The following is a 16,534-nucleotide window of genomic DNA, read 5'->3' on the forward strand; positions in this document are numbered from 1 at the left end:
GGATGGAGAAGCCTGGTAGGCTGCAGTCCATGGGGTTGCTAGAGTCAGACACGACTGAGCGACTTCACTTTCACTTTTCACTTTCATGCATTGGAGAAGGAAATGGCAACCCACTCCATTGTTCTTGCCTCGAGAATCCCAGGGATGGGGAAGCCTGGTGGGCTGCCGTCTATGGGGTCGCATAGAGTCGGACACGACTGAAGCAACTTAGCAGCAGCAGCAGCAGAAGCTAAAAAAATATTGCCACCAACCTTGGTGGCTTAGGGATAGAAAACTTTTTATTCCCATTTGGGGAGATTCAGAGAGATTGCAAGATTTCCTTTATATGACTCATTAAGTAAATGAAGATTTGGGGCCAAAAAAGCCCAAGTGTCCTCATTCTCCATGAGGATGTTTCCTCCAATACCGAATGTGAACTTCCTTTATGGGTAATAGAGATGTTACAGTAGCAAATGAACATTATAATTTATATGCAGTAATAACTAGAATCTATAGCAGTTTAAGATTCTAAACCAAACTTTAGATATTGCCATTTATTCAATAATTACTTATTGACCTCTTAGTATGTGTCAGATACTATATAGTTAAAGCAAAAGCAAAAAAAAAAAAAAAAAATACCTTGCCATCATGCACCTTGTATTCTATTGAAAGAAAAAAGAAATGAGAAAGCAAATATATGTACATACAAATAAAATAATTTCAAATAACAATGAGTACCATAAGAAAATAAAATAGGGAAATGTGATAAACACTGATGACAGGTAGGAAATATCTATCAGAGTCCAAAAAGGTGTTATGGGTTGAATCATGTCTTTCCAAAATATATATGAAATCCTACCCCAGGACCTCAGTTCAGTTCAGTTCAGTCGCTTAGTTGTGTCCGACTCTTTGTAACACCATGGACTGCAGCACACAGGCTTCCCTGTCCATCACCAACTCCCAGATCTTACTCAAACTCATGTCCATTGAATCAGTGATGCCATCCAACCATCTCATCCTCTGTCATCCCCTTCTCCTCCCACCTTCAATCTTTCCCAGCATCAGGGTCTTTTCAAACGAGTCAGTTCTTCACATCAGGTGGCCAAAGTATTGGAGTTTCAGCTTGAGCATCAGTCCTTCCAATGAATATTCAGGACTGATTTCCTTTAGGATGGACTGGTTGAATCTCCTTGCAGTCCAAGGGACTCTCAAGAGTCTTCACCAACATCACAGTTCAAAAGCATCAATTCTTTGGCGCTCAGCTTTCTTTATGGTCCAACTCTCACATTCAAACATGACTACTGGAAAAACCAAAGCTTTGACTAGATGGACTTCTGTTGAGAACCCCGTGAACAGTATGAAAAGTACCTCAGAATGTGGCCTTATTTGGAAATAGGGTCATTGCACGTCCAATGAGTTAAATTCTATCATTAGAGTAATTTCTAATTCAATATGACATAAAGGAGAAATTTGGACAGAGATACACAGGCAGAGAACATCATGTGAAGATGAAGGCAGAGATTGGGATGATGCTTTTATAAGCCAAGGAATGCCAAAGATTGCCAGCAAACCTTCATCAGCTAGGGGAGAGGCATAGAACAGATTCTCCCTCACAATTCTCAGAAGGAGCCAGCCCTGTCCACACCTTGGTTTTGGATACCTAACTTCTAGAATTGTGAGACAATAAATTTCTGTTATTTAAGCCACAAAGTTTGTGGTACTTTGTAATGGCAACTCTAGCAGACTAATACATAATACTAATACATAATACGTCAGGAAATGGATGGCATACTCAAGGTAAAAGGGATTTTAATGAAGGTAAACAAACAAGAGATGATGAAACACCCTAGACCCCAAAATAGGCTGTTGCTCCTGATCTTAAAGGGATAAAGGGAAGGAGCCATGAGTGGACAACTTATGGGAAGTGATGGATATAGAACTTTGGTAAAAGAACATGGCCACCACCAACCAACAACTCAGCATGGGTGGAACCAGGGAAATACCTAGATCTTTCTTTCCTTCTGCCCTTCTGTTTCCTGCCGTTGCTTCCCACTGGCAAAACCCAACAGAAAGAGAGAGCAAAGAGGCCTGGTTGATACATCTTGTGAAGGTCAGCTTCCTGGGGATCAGGGGGTAATGGAGAACAGTAGACATTATGTTTGGAGGAACAAATGACAACTATCTAGCAGGGTTAGGGAAGAGATGGCAGTTGAGCTGAGAACTCAGTGAAACAGCCATCATGGGGAATTATGTTCCTGCAGAGGGAACAGCAGGTGTAAAGGCCCTGAGGTGGGAGTGAACTAAGTGATTTGAGAAATAGAGAGCCAGAGTGCTCAGGTGTGGTGAGTGCCAGGGGCACACAGTCTTGTGAACTCAGAGAGATGGGCAATTGTTATAACATTTAGGGCCTCGTTTAGGTGTCAATAAGGTTAGACTTGTAATGGGAAACAAATGGAGAAATTTAAATTATTGAGAAGTGATGTGATTTGCATTTTGAAAGGATCACTTTAACTGCTTTGTGGAGTCTCTGGTTTTAGCAGGGTTAGCGTAGAAGCAGGGTGCTTACTTAGGAGGTGATCAGATCAGATCAGATCAGATCAGTCGCTCAGTCATGTCCGCCTCTTTGCGACCCCATGAATCGCAGCACGCCAGGCCTCCCTGTCCATCACCAACTCCCGGAGTTCACTCAGACTCACGTCCATTGAGTCAGTGATGCCATCCAGCCATCTCATCCTCTGTCGTCCCCTTCTCCTCCTGCCCCCAATCCCTCCCAGCATCAGAGTCTTTTCCAATGAGTCAACTCTTCGCATGAGGTGGCCAAAGTACTGGAGTTTCAGCTGTAGTATCATTCCTTCCAAAGAAATCCCAGGGCTGATCTCCTTCAGAATGGACTGGTTGGATCTCCTTGCAGTCCAAGGGAGTCTCAAGAGTCTTCTCCAACACCACAGTTCAAAAGCATCAATTCTTCGGCGCTCAGCCTTCTTCTGTGAAGTCCAACTCTCACATCCATACATGACCACAGGAAAAACCATAGCCTTGACTAGACGAACCTTTTTTGGCAAAGTAATGTCTCTGCTTTTGAATATGCTATCTAGGTTGGTCATAACTTTTATTCCAAGGAATAAGCATCTTTTAATTTCATGGCTGCAGTCACTATCTGCACTGATTTTGGAGCCCAGAAAAATAAAGTCTGACACTGTTTCCACTGTTTCCCCATCTATTTCCCATAAAGTGATGGGACCGGATGCCATGATCTTCGTTTTCTGAATGCTGAGCTTTAAGCCAACTTTTCACTCTCCACTTTCACTTTCATCAAGAGGCTTTTGAGTTCCTCTTCGCTTTCTGCCATAAGGGTGGTGTCATCTGCATATCTGAGGTTATTGATAATTCTCCCAGCAATCTTGATTCCAGCTTGTGTTTCTTCCAGTCCCGCATTTCTCATGATGTACTCTGCATATAAGTTAAATAAGCAGGGTGACAATATACAGCCTTGACGTACTCCTTTTCCTATTTGGAACCAGTCTGTTGTTCCATGTCCAGTTCTAACTGTTGCTTCCTGACCTGCATACAGATTTCTCAAGAGGCAGATCAGGTGGTCTGGTATTCCCATCTCTTTCAGAAGTTTCCACAGTTTATTGTGATCCACACAGTCAAAGGCTTTGGCATAGTCAATAAAGCAGAAATAGATGTTTTTTCTGGAACTCTCTTGCTTTTTCCATGATCCAGCAGATGTTGGCAATTTGATCTCTGGTTCCTCTCCCTTTTCTAAAACCAGCTTGAACATCAGGAAGATCATGGTTCACATATTGCTGAAGCCTGGCTTGGAGAATTTTGAGCATTACTTTACTAGCATGTGAGATGAGTGCAATTGTGCAGTAGTTTGAGCATTCTTTGGCATTGCCTTTCTTGGGGATTGGAATGAAAACTGACCTTTTCCAGTCCTGTGGCCACTGCTGAGTTTTCCAAATTTGCAGTGCAGCACTTTCACAGCATCATCTTTCAGGATCTGAAACAGCTCAACTGGAATTCCATCACCTCCACTAGCTTTGTTCGTAGTGATGCTTTCTAAGGCCCACTTGACTTCACATTCCAGGATGTCTGGCACTAGGTCAGTAATCACACCATCGTGATTATCTGGGTGTGAAGCTCTTTTTTGTACAGTTCTTCTGTGTATTCTTGCCACCTCTTCTTAATATCTTCTGCTTCTGTTAGGTCCATACCATTTCTGTCCTTTATCGAGCCCATCTTTACATGAAATTTTCCTTTGGTATCTCTGATTTTCTTGAAGAGATCTCTAGTCTTTCCCATTCTGTTGTTTTCCTCTATTTCTTTGCAATGATCGCTGAGGAAGGCTTTCTTATCTCTTCTTGCTATTCTTTGGAACTCTGCATTCAGATGTTTATATCTTTCCTTTTCTCTTTTGCTTTTCGCTTCTCTTCTTTTTACAGCAATTTGTAAGGCCTCCCCAGACAGCCATTTTGCTTTTTTGCATTTCTTTTCCATGGGGATGGTCTTGATCCCTGCCTCCTGAACAATGTCACAAACCTCATTCCATAGTTCATCAGGCACTCTATCTATCAGATCTAGTCCCTTAAATCTATTTATCACTTCCACTGTATAGTCATAAGGCATTTGATTTAGGTCATACCTGAATGGTCTAGTGGTTTTCCCTACTTTCTTCAATTTAAGTCTGAATTTGGTAATAAGGAGTTCATGGTCTGAGGCACAGTCAGCTCCTGGGCTTGTTTTTGCTGATTGTATAGAGCTTCTCCATCTTTGGCTGCAAAGAATATAATCAATCTGATTTCGGTGTTGACCATCTGGTAATGTACATGTATAGAGTCTTCTCTTGTATTGTTGAAAGAGGGCGTTTGCTATGACCAGTGCATTTTCTTGGCAAAACTCTATTAGTCTTTGCCCTGCTTCAGTGTGTATTCCAAGGCCAAATTTGCCTGTTACTCCAGGTGTTTCTTGACTTCCTACTTTTGCATTCCAGTCCTCTATAATGAAAGATAGCAGTACTCAAATGAGATATTATGGTGACTTGGACAAAAGTGGTAGATAAGAAGGTGGAGCACAGGGGACAGAGTGAGGCTCTAGGTTGAAAATAGAGAAGAAAGGACTTGTACTTCCACCTATGTGGGAAGGAAGGAAAAATGAGGAGTCAAGGTTGACATCTGGGTTTTTTGGCTGGAGTAATTCAGTGTTTCATATATACTGAGACAGGGAAATTGGGGAAGAGCAGATTTGAGAGGAAAACTATAAGTTCTGATTGGGATACATTAAGTTTTAAATATCTTACAAACTTCCAAGTAAAGATTACAAGTAGCAGCTGGCAGTGAATCTCAAGCTTAGGAGAGAAGTTAGGGCTAGAAATATAAATTTGATGTGTTATTTGAAGCATGTATATGAAATTGGATAGCACTGCCTATTGCAAGATTATACACAGAGAAGAGAGGACTTTTTCTGGCAATATGGAAAGCTAGAGATTCTGAAACCCATGTCTGCTGCGTGACATCTAAAAATACTCAACAACAATAAAAAAAAAATCCTTTTGAAATAATCAAATACTCCCTTTAAGAAACTAATGAAAATTCACCAAGGTTAGGAATAAAGAGGAACAGTAGAACATGGAGGCAAATGTTGTGGACTGAATATTTATGTCCTCCCAAAATTCATATTGAATTTGAAGTCTCAGGCCCCAGTGTGGCTATATTTGGAGATGTGGCCTTTGAGGAAGTAATTAAAGTTAAATGAGGTTGGAAGTGTGGTACTCTGATCTGACTGGATTAGTGTCTTTTTAAGAAGACTCTGGAGACATCTGACTTCTTTACCCCCTTCCTCAACCTGAAGAGGCAGTGAGAAGGCTGCTGTCTACAATACAGAAAGGGTCCTCACCAGAAGTCAAATCTGCTAGAACACTGACTTTGGACTACTAGGCTCTAGAACGGTGAGACAATAAATTGTTTAAACTACTCAGTCTGTGATGTTTTGTTATGGCAGCCTGAGCAGACTAAGACAACAAATGAACTTTGAATCCTTTGCATATATTGAAACCACTGGATATGTGTGGTCTAGAGCTTTGGAACATAAGGGATATTGGAGACAAAGTACTGGGTCAGTGCAGGTCATAGATTTATTAGAAACCACTTTACATAAATCCAGGAAGTAAGCCAGAAAGGAAAACACCAATACAGTATGAGATCAGATCAGATCAGTTGCTCAGTCGTATCTAACTCCTTGCGACCCCATGAATTGCAGCACGCCAGGCCTCCCTGTCCATCACCAACTCCTGGAGTTCACTGAGACTCATGTCCATCGAGTCAGTGATGCCATCCAGCCATCTCATCCTCTGTCGTCCCCTTCCTCCTCCCCAATGCCACCCAGCATCAGTCTTTTCCAATGAGTCAACTCTTCGCTTGAGGTGGCCAAAGTACTGGAGTTTCAGCTTTAGCATCATTCCTTCCAAAGAAATCCCAGGGCTGATCTCCTTCAGAATGGACTGGTTGGATCTCCTTGCAGTCCAAGGGAGTCTCAAGAGTCTTCTCTAACACCACAGTTCAAAAGCATCAATTCTTCGGCGCTCAGCCTTCTTCACAGTCCAACTCGCACATCCATACATGACCACAGGAAAAACATATGGAATTTAGAAAGATGGTAACGATAACCCTGTATGCGAGACAGCAAAAGAGACACAGATGTATAGAACAGTCTTTTGGACTCCGTGGGAGAGGGCGAGGGTGGGATGATCTGGGAGAATGGCATTGAAACATGTATAATATCATATGTGAAATGAATCACCAGTCCAGGTTTGATGCATGATACAGGATGCTCAGGGCTGGTGCACTGGGATGACCCAGAGGGATGGTATGGGGAGGAAGGTGGGAGGGGGGTTCAGGATGGGGAACACGTGTACACCCGTGGCGGATTCATGTTGATGTATGGCAACACCAGTACAATATTGTAAAGTAATTAGCCTCCAATTAAAATAAATAAATTTATATTAAAAAAGAGAAAGAGCTATGTCCTTAGGTAACGGGTGAACTAAGAAAAGAAAACTCCCCTCTCAGAAGCAGACAGCAATATTGGGTGTGGTACTGGAGGGAGGTTAAAGAAAAGAACTGTCTCCTCTGACAATATCTTTCATATTTGGCTGAATTTATATTATTTTCATGGTTCTAAGAATGATAAGCTAGGGACTGTAGTTTAAAGGAGATACTGGTGTCCTCAGGCACAGAGCAAACCAACACAAATACTCCTCAGAGGACTTTACTTTTGTTTTAGGCTTTAGAGAATACCCACAAAGTTCAAGAAAATTTATTTATTTATTTTTTTGTTGAAGTTTAGTTGATTACAATGTTGTACCAATCTCTGCTGTATAGCAAAGTGACTCAGTTATCCACATGTACTACGTTCTTTTTTTATATTCTTTTCCCTGATGGCTTATCACCAGCTGAGTATAGTTCCCTGTGCTCTACATTAGGACTTATTGTCTCTCCATTCTAAATATAATAGTTTGAATACCAGCCCTAAACTCCCAGTTCATCCCTTTCTCTTCCCCTCTCCCCCTCAGCAACTACAAGTCTGTTCTCTATGAGTCTGTTTCTGCTTTGTAGATAGGTTCATTTATGTCATATTTAAGATTCTATATGTAAGTGATATCATATGATATTTATCTTACTCATTCTGACTTATCTCACTTTTTAGTATGATAATCTCTACGTCCATCCATGTTTCATTCTTTTTTTATTCCATTGTATAAATGTACCACATCTTCTTTATTCAGTCACTTGTTGATGGACATTTAGGTTGGTTCCATGTTTTGGTTATTGTGTACAGTGTTTCTGTGAATATTGGGGCACATATATCTTTTTGTATTATAGTTTCATCTGAACATGTGCCCAGGAGTGGGATTACAGGATCATATGGCAACTTTATCTTTAGGTTTCTGGGAACCTCCACATGGTTTTCCATAGTGGCTGTACCAACTTACTTTCCCACAGCAGTTTAGGAGAGTTCCCTTTTCTCTACTCCGTCCCTAGCATTTGTTATTTGCAGACATTTTAGTGATGGCCATTCTGACTGGTGTGAGGTGGTACCTAATTGTAGTTTTCATTTGCATTTCTTTAATAACTAGTGACGTTGAGCACATGCAAATTTAAAACACACAAGAAAATGAGCTATGTTGAACAAGGGTAGTGGAAACAATAAGCAGAATTAGAATGGTAAGATATTAAATTTTGAAATTATTAGATATAGAATATAGAAATGTATGTTATTGCTTAACAAAATAAAAGGAGGAAATAAAATCTGACAAAGAAATAAAAGACTACCAAATTGGACAAATAGGTTGAAAAAAAACCCAAATTGAATTTCCAGGAATAAAACATATAATCATAAATTAAATGTTTAGTGTCATATAACAGACACGGGGCTTCCCTGACAGCTCAGTAGTGGGGCTTCCCAGATGGCTCAGTGATAAACAATCTGTCTGCCAATTCAGGAGATGCAGGAAATATGCAGATGCAGGAGATGCAGGGTTTGATCCCTAGGTTGAAAAAATTCCCTGGAGGAGGAAATAGCAACCCACTCCAGTATTTTTGCTTGAAAAAATCTTATGGGTTGCAGAGTCAGACACGACTGAACTACTGAGCACACACACACCAGACACTAGTGGTAGGGTTTGTTGCAATGAACATAATAAACAAAAATACTTGACCTCATGCAACTTGCCCTCTAGGTAAGGAAATAAAAGTTAAAACATACTGGAAGGGTTCAAGAGCAGACAATTCAAGCTGAAGTAAGAATTAATAAAGTGAAAAATAAATCTAAAGAAATAACAGAATTCTGCCTAGAAATATAAGGATATGAAAAATGTGACAGAGATTAAATGTTAGGTAGGATAAGTAAGAAAGTAAAAAAGATTGTAAAGTTACAAAAGGAGATAATAGAGTATGTGAAAACCAATTTCAAAAGTTAATGGTTGGTACTTTGTTAAAAGCCATGATTTTTCAGGATTGTGTTATGGAAGGAAGATGTTAAAAGTAGCCTGAGAGAGAAGACATTTCATAAACCAAGGAATGACAGTGATATCGACACTTGGCCTCTAAAAAGTAGGACCCACAAGATATGGAGTAATATCTTCAGTGTGTTGAGGCAAATTTACCAGGACCTGGAATGTATGTATATTCAGCAAAATTATATTTCAAGAATCAAAGTGTTAGTCAGTCATGTCCAAACTCTTTGTGACCCCATGGACTGTAGCCTGCCAGGCTCCTCTGTCTATGAAATTCTCCAGGCAAGAATATTGGAGTGGATTACCATTTCCTTCTCCAGGGGATCAGCATTGCAGGTAGATTCTTTACCACTGTGCCACCTGGAAAGCCCATAATCTTCAAGAATGAAGATTAATTAAAAACCTTTCAGTAATGGAAAAATGGAATTTACCAAAGAAGTGCCCAAAGCAATTTCTAAAAGATGTATTTCAGGAAGGAGAAAATGATCCTCAAAAATGGTCTGAAATGTAAGAGAAAATAGTGAGTGAAGATTATGGTAAACATATAGGAATATATAAACAAAAGTTAAAATTAAGATAAAGCTGCAATATAGTACTACAGGTTCATGATAAGAAGTAAGGTGATTGTATTTAAAGCACTCCAAATTTTTTATATTTGTTTGTAAGGTGGATAAAAACTAATTTTATTTTCTCTTAAGCTAAGTGGCCATTTATAGTCTAGTGATTAAGAAAATAGAGATAAGGTGTATATCTTTCAAACCAGTAGAAGATAAAAAAGAATGAGAAAAATATTTACAGTCAGTTTAAATGTAAGAAGGAAATATGAGGAGATAGGAGGAAAAAAGGAGAAAAACAGCAAGAAACAAAGGGCAGAAAAAATGAAAGCTTGAAATACTATGGAAAAATATATCCAAATATGTCAGTAATCACAATATATTTACATGGACTTAATTCTATAGTTAAAAATTATAGATGGTCAGGATAGTTTTTTAAAAAACTTTTATTTATTTATTTGGCTACCCTGGGTTTTAGTTGAGTATGCAGGAACTTTTAGTTATAACACGTAAACTCTTAGTTGTAGCCTGTGGGATCAAGTTCCTTGACCAGGGATTGAACCCAGGTCCCCTGCATTGAGAGCATAAAGTCTTAGCCACTGGACCACCAGGGAAGTCCCCAGAATAGCTTTTTAAAAACATACCTGTATATTGTTAATTAGATTTACAGTTATGACATAAGGACAAAATAAGGTTAAGATAGAATGGAAAATATTATAAGTTATAAATCAAAAGAAATCTGGTGCATTATCATATCTGACTAGATTATGAAGAAATACATAATACAAAAATTAAAGGATTAGTATGTAATAATAAAAATTTTCAAACAAATAGTCCTGTTTGAATGCTTCCAATAATGTATTTTCCAAATATATAGATGATAGGTAGGTGCTAAAATAATCCAACAAAAGCAACAATAGACAAATATGTAATCATAGTGGGAGATTTTGCCCATCTATTTGCCATAAAGTGATGGGACTGGATGCCATGATCTTAGTTTTTTGAATGTTGAGTTTTAAGCCAGTTTTTTCACTCTTCTCTTTCATTCTCATTAAGAGGCTTTTTAGTTCCTCTTCACTTTCTGCCGTTAGAGTGGTATCATCTGCCTATCTGAGGTTATTGATATTTCTTCCAGAAATCTTGATTCCAGCTGTGCTTCATCCAGCCCTACATATCACATGATGTACACTGCATATAAGTTAAATAAGCAAGGTGACAATACTCCTTTTCAAAAATGGAACCAGTCCATTGTTCCATGTCCGGTTCTAACTGTTGCTTCTTGACCTGTACACAGATTTTTCAGGTGGCAGATCAGGTGGTCTGGTATTCCCATCTCTTGAAGAATTTTCTACAGTTTGTTGTGATCCACACAGTCAAATGCTTTAGCATAGTCAATGAAGCAGAAGTATATGCTTTCCTGTAATTCCCTTGCTTTCTCTATGATCCAAAAGATGTTGGCAATTTGATCTCTGGTTCCTCTGCCTTTTCTAAATCCAGCTTGTACATCTGGAAGTTTTCAGTTCATGTACTGTTGAATTCTAGCTTGAACATAACCTTGCCAATGTGTGAAATGAATGCAATTGCACAGTAGTTTGAACATTCTTTGGCATTGCCCTTCTTTGGGATTGAAATCGAACTGGCCTTTTCCAGTCCTGTGGCCACTGCTAAGTTTTCCAGATTTGCTGGTATATTGAGTGCAGCATCACTTTAACAGGATCATCTTTCAGGTTTTGGAATAGCTCAACTGGAATTCTAGCACCTCCACTAGCTTTTTTGTAGTAATTCTTTCTAAGGCCCACTTGATTTTATATTCCTGGATGTCTGGCTCTAGGTGAGTGAACACATCATTGTGGTTATCCAGGTCATTAAGACTTTGTACAGTTGTTCTCTGTGTTCTTGCCACCTCTTCTTAAGTTCTTCTGCTTCTGTTAGGTCCATACCATTTCTGTCCTTTATCGAGCCCATCTTTTCATGAAATGTTCCCTTGGTGTCTCTAATTTTCTTGAAGAGACCTCTAGTTTTTCCCATTCTATTGTTTTCCTCTATTTCTTTGCATTGTTTACTTAGGAAGGCTTTCTTATCTCTCCTTGCTATTCTTTGGAACTCTGCATTCAGTTGGTTATTTCTTTCCCTTTCTCTTTTAAAGCCTTCACTCCTCTTCTTTTCTCAGGTATTTGTAAGGCCTCCTTGGACAACCATTTTGCCTTCTTGCATTTCTTTTTCTTTGAGATAGTTTTGGTCACTGCCTCCTATACAATGTTGTGAGCCTTTGTCCATAGTTCTTCAGGTATTCTGTCTACCAGATCTAATCCCTTGAGTCTATTTGTCACTTCCACTGTATAATCATAGGGGATTTAATTTAGGTCATAGCTGACATAGTGGTTTTCCCTACTTTCTTCAATTTAAGTCTGAATTTTGCAATAAGGAACTCCTGATCTGAGCCACAGTCAGCTCTTGGTCTTGTTTTTACTGACTGTGTACAGCTTCTCCATCTTCAGCTGTGAAGAAAATAATCAATCTGATTTCAGTATTTACCATCTGGTGATGTCTATGTGTAGAGTCATCTCTTGTGTTGTTGGAAGAGCGTGTTTGCTATGACCAGTGTGTTCTCTCGTTAAAATTTGGTTAGCCTTTGCCCTGCTTAAAATTGGCTTAAAACTCAACATCCAGAGAACTAAGATCATGACATCTGGTGCCATCACTTCATGGCAAATAAATGGGGAAAAAATGGAAACAGTGACAGATTTTATTTTCTTGAGCTCCAAAATCACTGCGGATGGTGACTGTAGCCTTGAAATTAAAAGATGCTTGCTTGTTGGAAGAAAAGTTATAACAAACCTTGACAGCATATTAAAAGGCAGACACCATATATAAAGGTCCATACAGTCAAAGCTATGGTTTTACCAGTACTCATGTATGGATATGAGAGTTGGACCATAAAGAAGGCTGAGCACCAAAGAACTGATGCTTTCAAACTGTGGTGCTGGAGAAGACTCTTGAGAGTCCCTTGAATTGCAAGGTGATCAAACCAGTCAATCCTAAAGTAAATCAGTCCTGAATATTCACTGGAAGGACTGATGCTGAAGCTGAAATTCCACTACTTTGGCCACCTAATGTGAAGAGCTGACTCATTGGAAAAGACCCTGATGCTGGTAAAGATTGAGGGCAGAAGGAGAAGGGGGTGATAGAGGTTGAGATGGTTGGGTGGCTTCACTGACTCAATGGACATGAGTTTGAGCAAGTTCCAGGAGATGGCGAAGGATAGGGAAGACTGGCATGCTTCAGTCTGTGGGGTTGCAAAGAGTTGTATACAACTTATTGACTGAACAACATTTGGGAGATTTTTTTTTTTTTTTTTATTTAGTATAATTGATTTTATTTTTCAGTTGGTTACACGGTGTAAAACAGACTTGGTCTCTCTTTACAGGGCAGTTCTTATATCTGAAGAATAAATTAATAATACTTCTCTTGTTTGGTTTTCTCCCTTGACCAAAGGCCACAGATACATTATCTTCCAGGTATTCTTATGATGTAACTATATCCATGAATTCCTCAGAAGCCTGGTACTTGGAAACTTCATTTAGGCATTAATTTACTTTTAATTTATTTTTTATGACCACCATTTATATTTCCAGGCTTGTGCCTTGATAGTAATATCTACTTATTATGCTGATGTTTGTTAAACTCTATGAAATTACAATATGCAGCATTAAATCAAGGCAGGTAATGAAATTGAAAACCATGTTAAGTTAACTGCTGATGTCTTGTTGGCACAGGCTGAGCCTCACTAGTCTTTATATTCTGGTCTAATTCATAGGTCCTGGAGGCAATTACCACTCCCTCACTGAGAAGTCAATGAAAAGGATACATCAAAGAGTTATTAACACACTCATACATATGTCTCAGTTTTTGATAGATCAAGAAGACAGAAGTCACTGTAGACAGAGAAAATTTAAAGAGCAAAACGTTCTTGATCTCAAGTACAAATATAAGATTCTGTACTTAATAATTGGAGAATGTGCCTCTTTTTAAGAACCCTTAGTTTAAAAACAGACTACTTATTAGGCCATAAATAAATATTGACACATTTCAAAGAATCAGTATCCTATAGAACTCATTTCAGAGAAGGCAATGCCACCCCACTCCAGTACTCTTGCCTGGAAAATCCCATGGATGGAAGAGCCTGGTAGGCTGCAGTCCATGGGGTCGCGAAGAGTGGGACACGACTGAGCGACTTCACTTTCACTTTTTGCTTTCATGCATTGGAGAAGGAAATGGCAACCCACTCCAGTGTTCTTGCCTGGAGAATCACAGGGACTGGGGAGACTGGTGGGTTTCCATCTATGGGGTCGCACAGAGTCAGACATGACTGAAGCGACTTAGTAGCAGCAGTAGCAGAACTCATTTTCTTACCAATGCATTCAAAAGCAAAGTGCTAAATTAAAAACATGTGATATAAAATTCAAAATTAGCCTTCTAAATATCTCAAGTATCAGTGACAATATAGTAGAACTAAAAGGTCACGAGAGTGCTACATAACTGGATTTACCTTTTTTTTTGACTGTGCTGTGTGGCTTGTGGGATTTTAGTCTCTGACCCCAGGGATTGAACTTGGGCTGTGTTTTGCTGAAAGTTTTTACTTTCATTTCAGGTTCAAAGGATTGGTTAAATAAATAAGCCACTCGTTCTATACAAATAAATAATACCAGTATTTATTAGAGAATTATCTAGCTTTCTTTAAATATACTAAGATTAAAAGGAAAGAGAAATAGAAACAGCAGAGGATATATCACCAAATTGGGTTTTGACAAATATCCAGACTTAAACAGTGCTGAAAAGTCCCATGTCATAGCATATCTGGAGTTCCAACTGGGAAAAGGTCCCAGGCAGCATGTCTGCTCTGTAGGTGAGACTTCAAAAATAGCAGTTTGGGGTTCTGGATCATAATCCCAGGATGAGAACTGATAACGTCACCAGTCTATAAGCAAAACTGCAGGTCTGGTATTATGTTAATCTTTTTTTTACAATGCTGTTTGCTTTGTTCTGTGTATCTTGGAAGTTTGTTAGGTCCCAGGAGTGGTTGGCCAGACCCCTTCCAGGGGTTCAACAAATCCCAAGACCCACTCTCTGTGTATCTATGGCGCCTCTCAGCACTCACAGCAGATGTGACTGATACAGCAGTAGAGCAGTAGTCAGGGCAGTATCTCGGTAGGTCAGAAGAAAGGTCAGAGGCTTGCTCTGCTCTCTTGCCTCTGAAGCCTGAACAAGACTGTCTCCATTTTATTTCCCTAACCGGCCCTCAGCAGTGAGAATACAGAATCCTAACCACTGCATTGCTGGGGAATTCCCCATATTTACCTTTAAAACTTAGAGAAAACATATTAGCTGCTTTAAAAAAAAGTTTATTATTTATTTGGTCACACAGCATGTGGAATCTTAGTTCCTCAACCAGGGATCAAACCTACACCCCCTGTGTTGGGAACACAGACTTGTATGTAACCACTGGATTGCCAGGGAAGTCCCTTAGCTGTTTATTTTGGAAAAGAAGAAAGACTGGAAATGAGATGAGCATTCAACTTAAGAAATGGGGAAGAGAAAGCTATAAATTGTAAGAAAGCAGAAGGAAGAAACCTCAAAGACTAAAACAGAAAGTAGATGGAAGGCAAAGATAGACTGAATGGATGGACAAATTAAAAGTTGATTCTTTAAAAGTACTGATAAGATAGCCAACCAGCACATGAAAAGATGGTCAACATCGCTAATTGTTGGAGAAAAGCAAGTCAAAACTACAGTCAGGTATCACTTCACATCAGTCAGAATGGCCATCAGCAAAACATCTACAAATAACAAATGCTGAAGAGGGTGTGGAGAAAAAGGAACCCTCCTACGCTGTTGATGGGAATGTAAATTGATACAGCCATAATGGAAAACAGTATGGAGGTTCCTCAAAAAACTAGAAATAAAGTTGTTGTACAATCTTACAGTCCCACTCCTGGCATATATCTGGAGGAAGCTCTAATTTGAAAAGATATATTCACTCCTACGTTCATAGCAGTATTATTTACAATAGCCAAGACTTGGAAGCAACCTAAATGTCTTTCAATAGATGAATGTGTAAAGAAGAGGTTGTATATGTATATATATGTATGCTGCTGCTGCTGCTGCTAAGTCACTTCAGTCGTGTCCAACTCTGTGCGACTCTATAGATGGCAGCCCACCAGGCTCCCCCTTCCCTGGGATTCTCCAGGCAAGAACACTGGAGTGGGTTGCCATTTCCTTCTCCAATGCATGAAAGTGAAAAGTGAAAGTGAAGTTGCTCAGTCATGTTCGACTCTTCGCGACTCCATGGACTGCAGCCTACCAGGCTCCTCCGTCCATGGGATTTTCCAGGCAAGAGTACTGGAGTGGGGTGCCATTGCCTTCTTCTCATACATATATACACACACAATGGAATATTATTACTCGGACATAAATAGGAATGAAATAATGCCATTTGTAGCATCATGGATGGACCTAGAGATTATCATACCAAGTGAGTAAGTCAGAAAGAAAAATACAAATACCACGTGATATCACTTATCTAAAATATCACTTATCTAAAATCTAAAATATGACATAAATGAATTTATCTACAAAGCAGATTCGTGGACATATAGAAAGCAAACTTACAGTTGTCAAAGGGATAAGGGGTATGGATAAATTAGGAATTTGGGATTAATAGATACATAAACAACAAGAATCTATATGTAAAATAGATAAACAGCAAGGGCCTATGGGACAGGGAATATCAATAACCTATGATAGAAAAGAATCAAAAAGAGTACACCTGAAATGTAAATCAGCTACACTTCAATTTAGAAAGCTCTTAAAAATAATTAAAATGCTAATAAAACTGACAAACTCCTAGTAAAATTAGTCAAGAAAAAATAGAATGCAAAAATTAAACAGTGATTTGACTGTGGATTTCTTATCAGAAAAACACAAA

The 16,534-nt window shown here is 39.1% G+C and overlaps 1 protein-coding gene across 1 annotated transcript in view; it reads left to right on the plus strand.

Moving 5' to 3' along the window:
- GDA (guanine deaminase) overlaps positions 1-16,534 on the plus strand; it is a 254,581-nt gene that overhangs the window by 50,228 nt on the left and 187,819 nt on the right. The gene's annotated exons all lie outside the window — the stretch shown is intronic.

Source organism: Bubalus bubalis, chromosome 3 (genome assembly GCF_019923935.1).
Source record: "Bubalus bubalis isolate 160015118507 breed Murrah chromosome 3, NDDB_SH_1, whole genome shotgun sequence".
NCBI classification, from domain to species: Eukaryota; Metazoa; Chordata; class Mammalia; order Artiodactyla; family Bovidae; genus Bubalus; species Bubalus bubalis.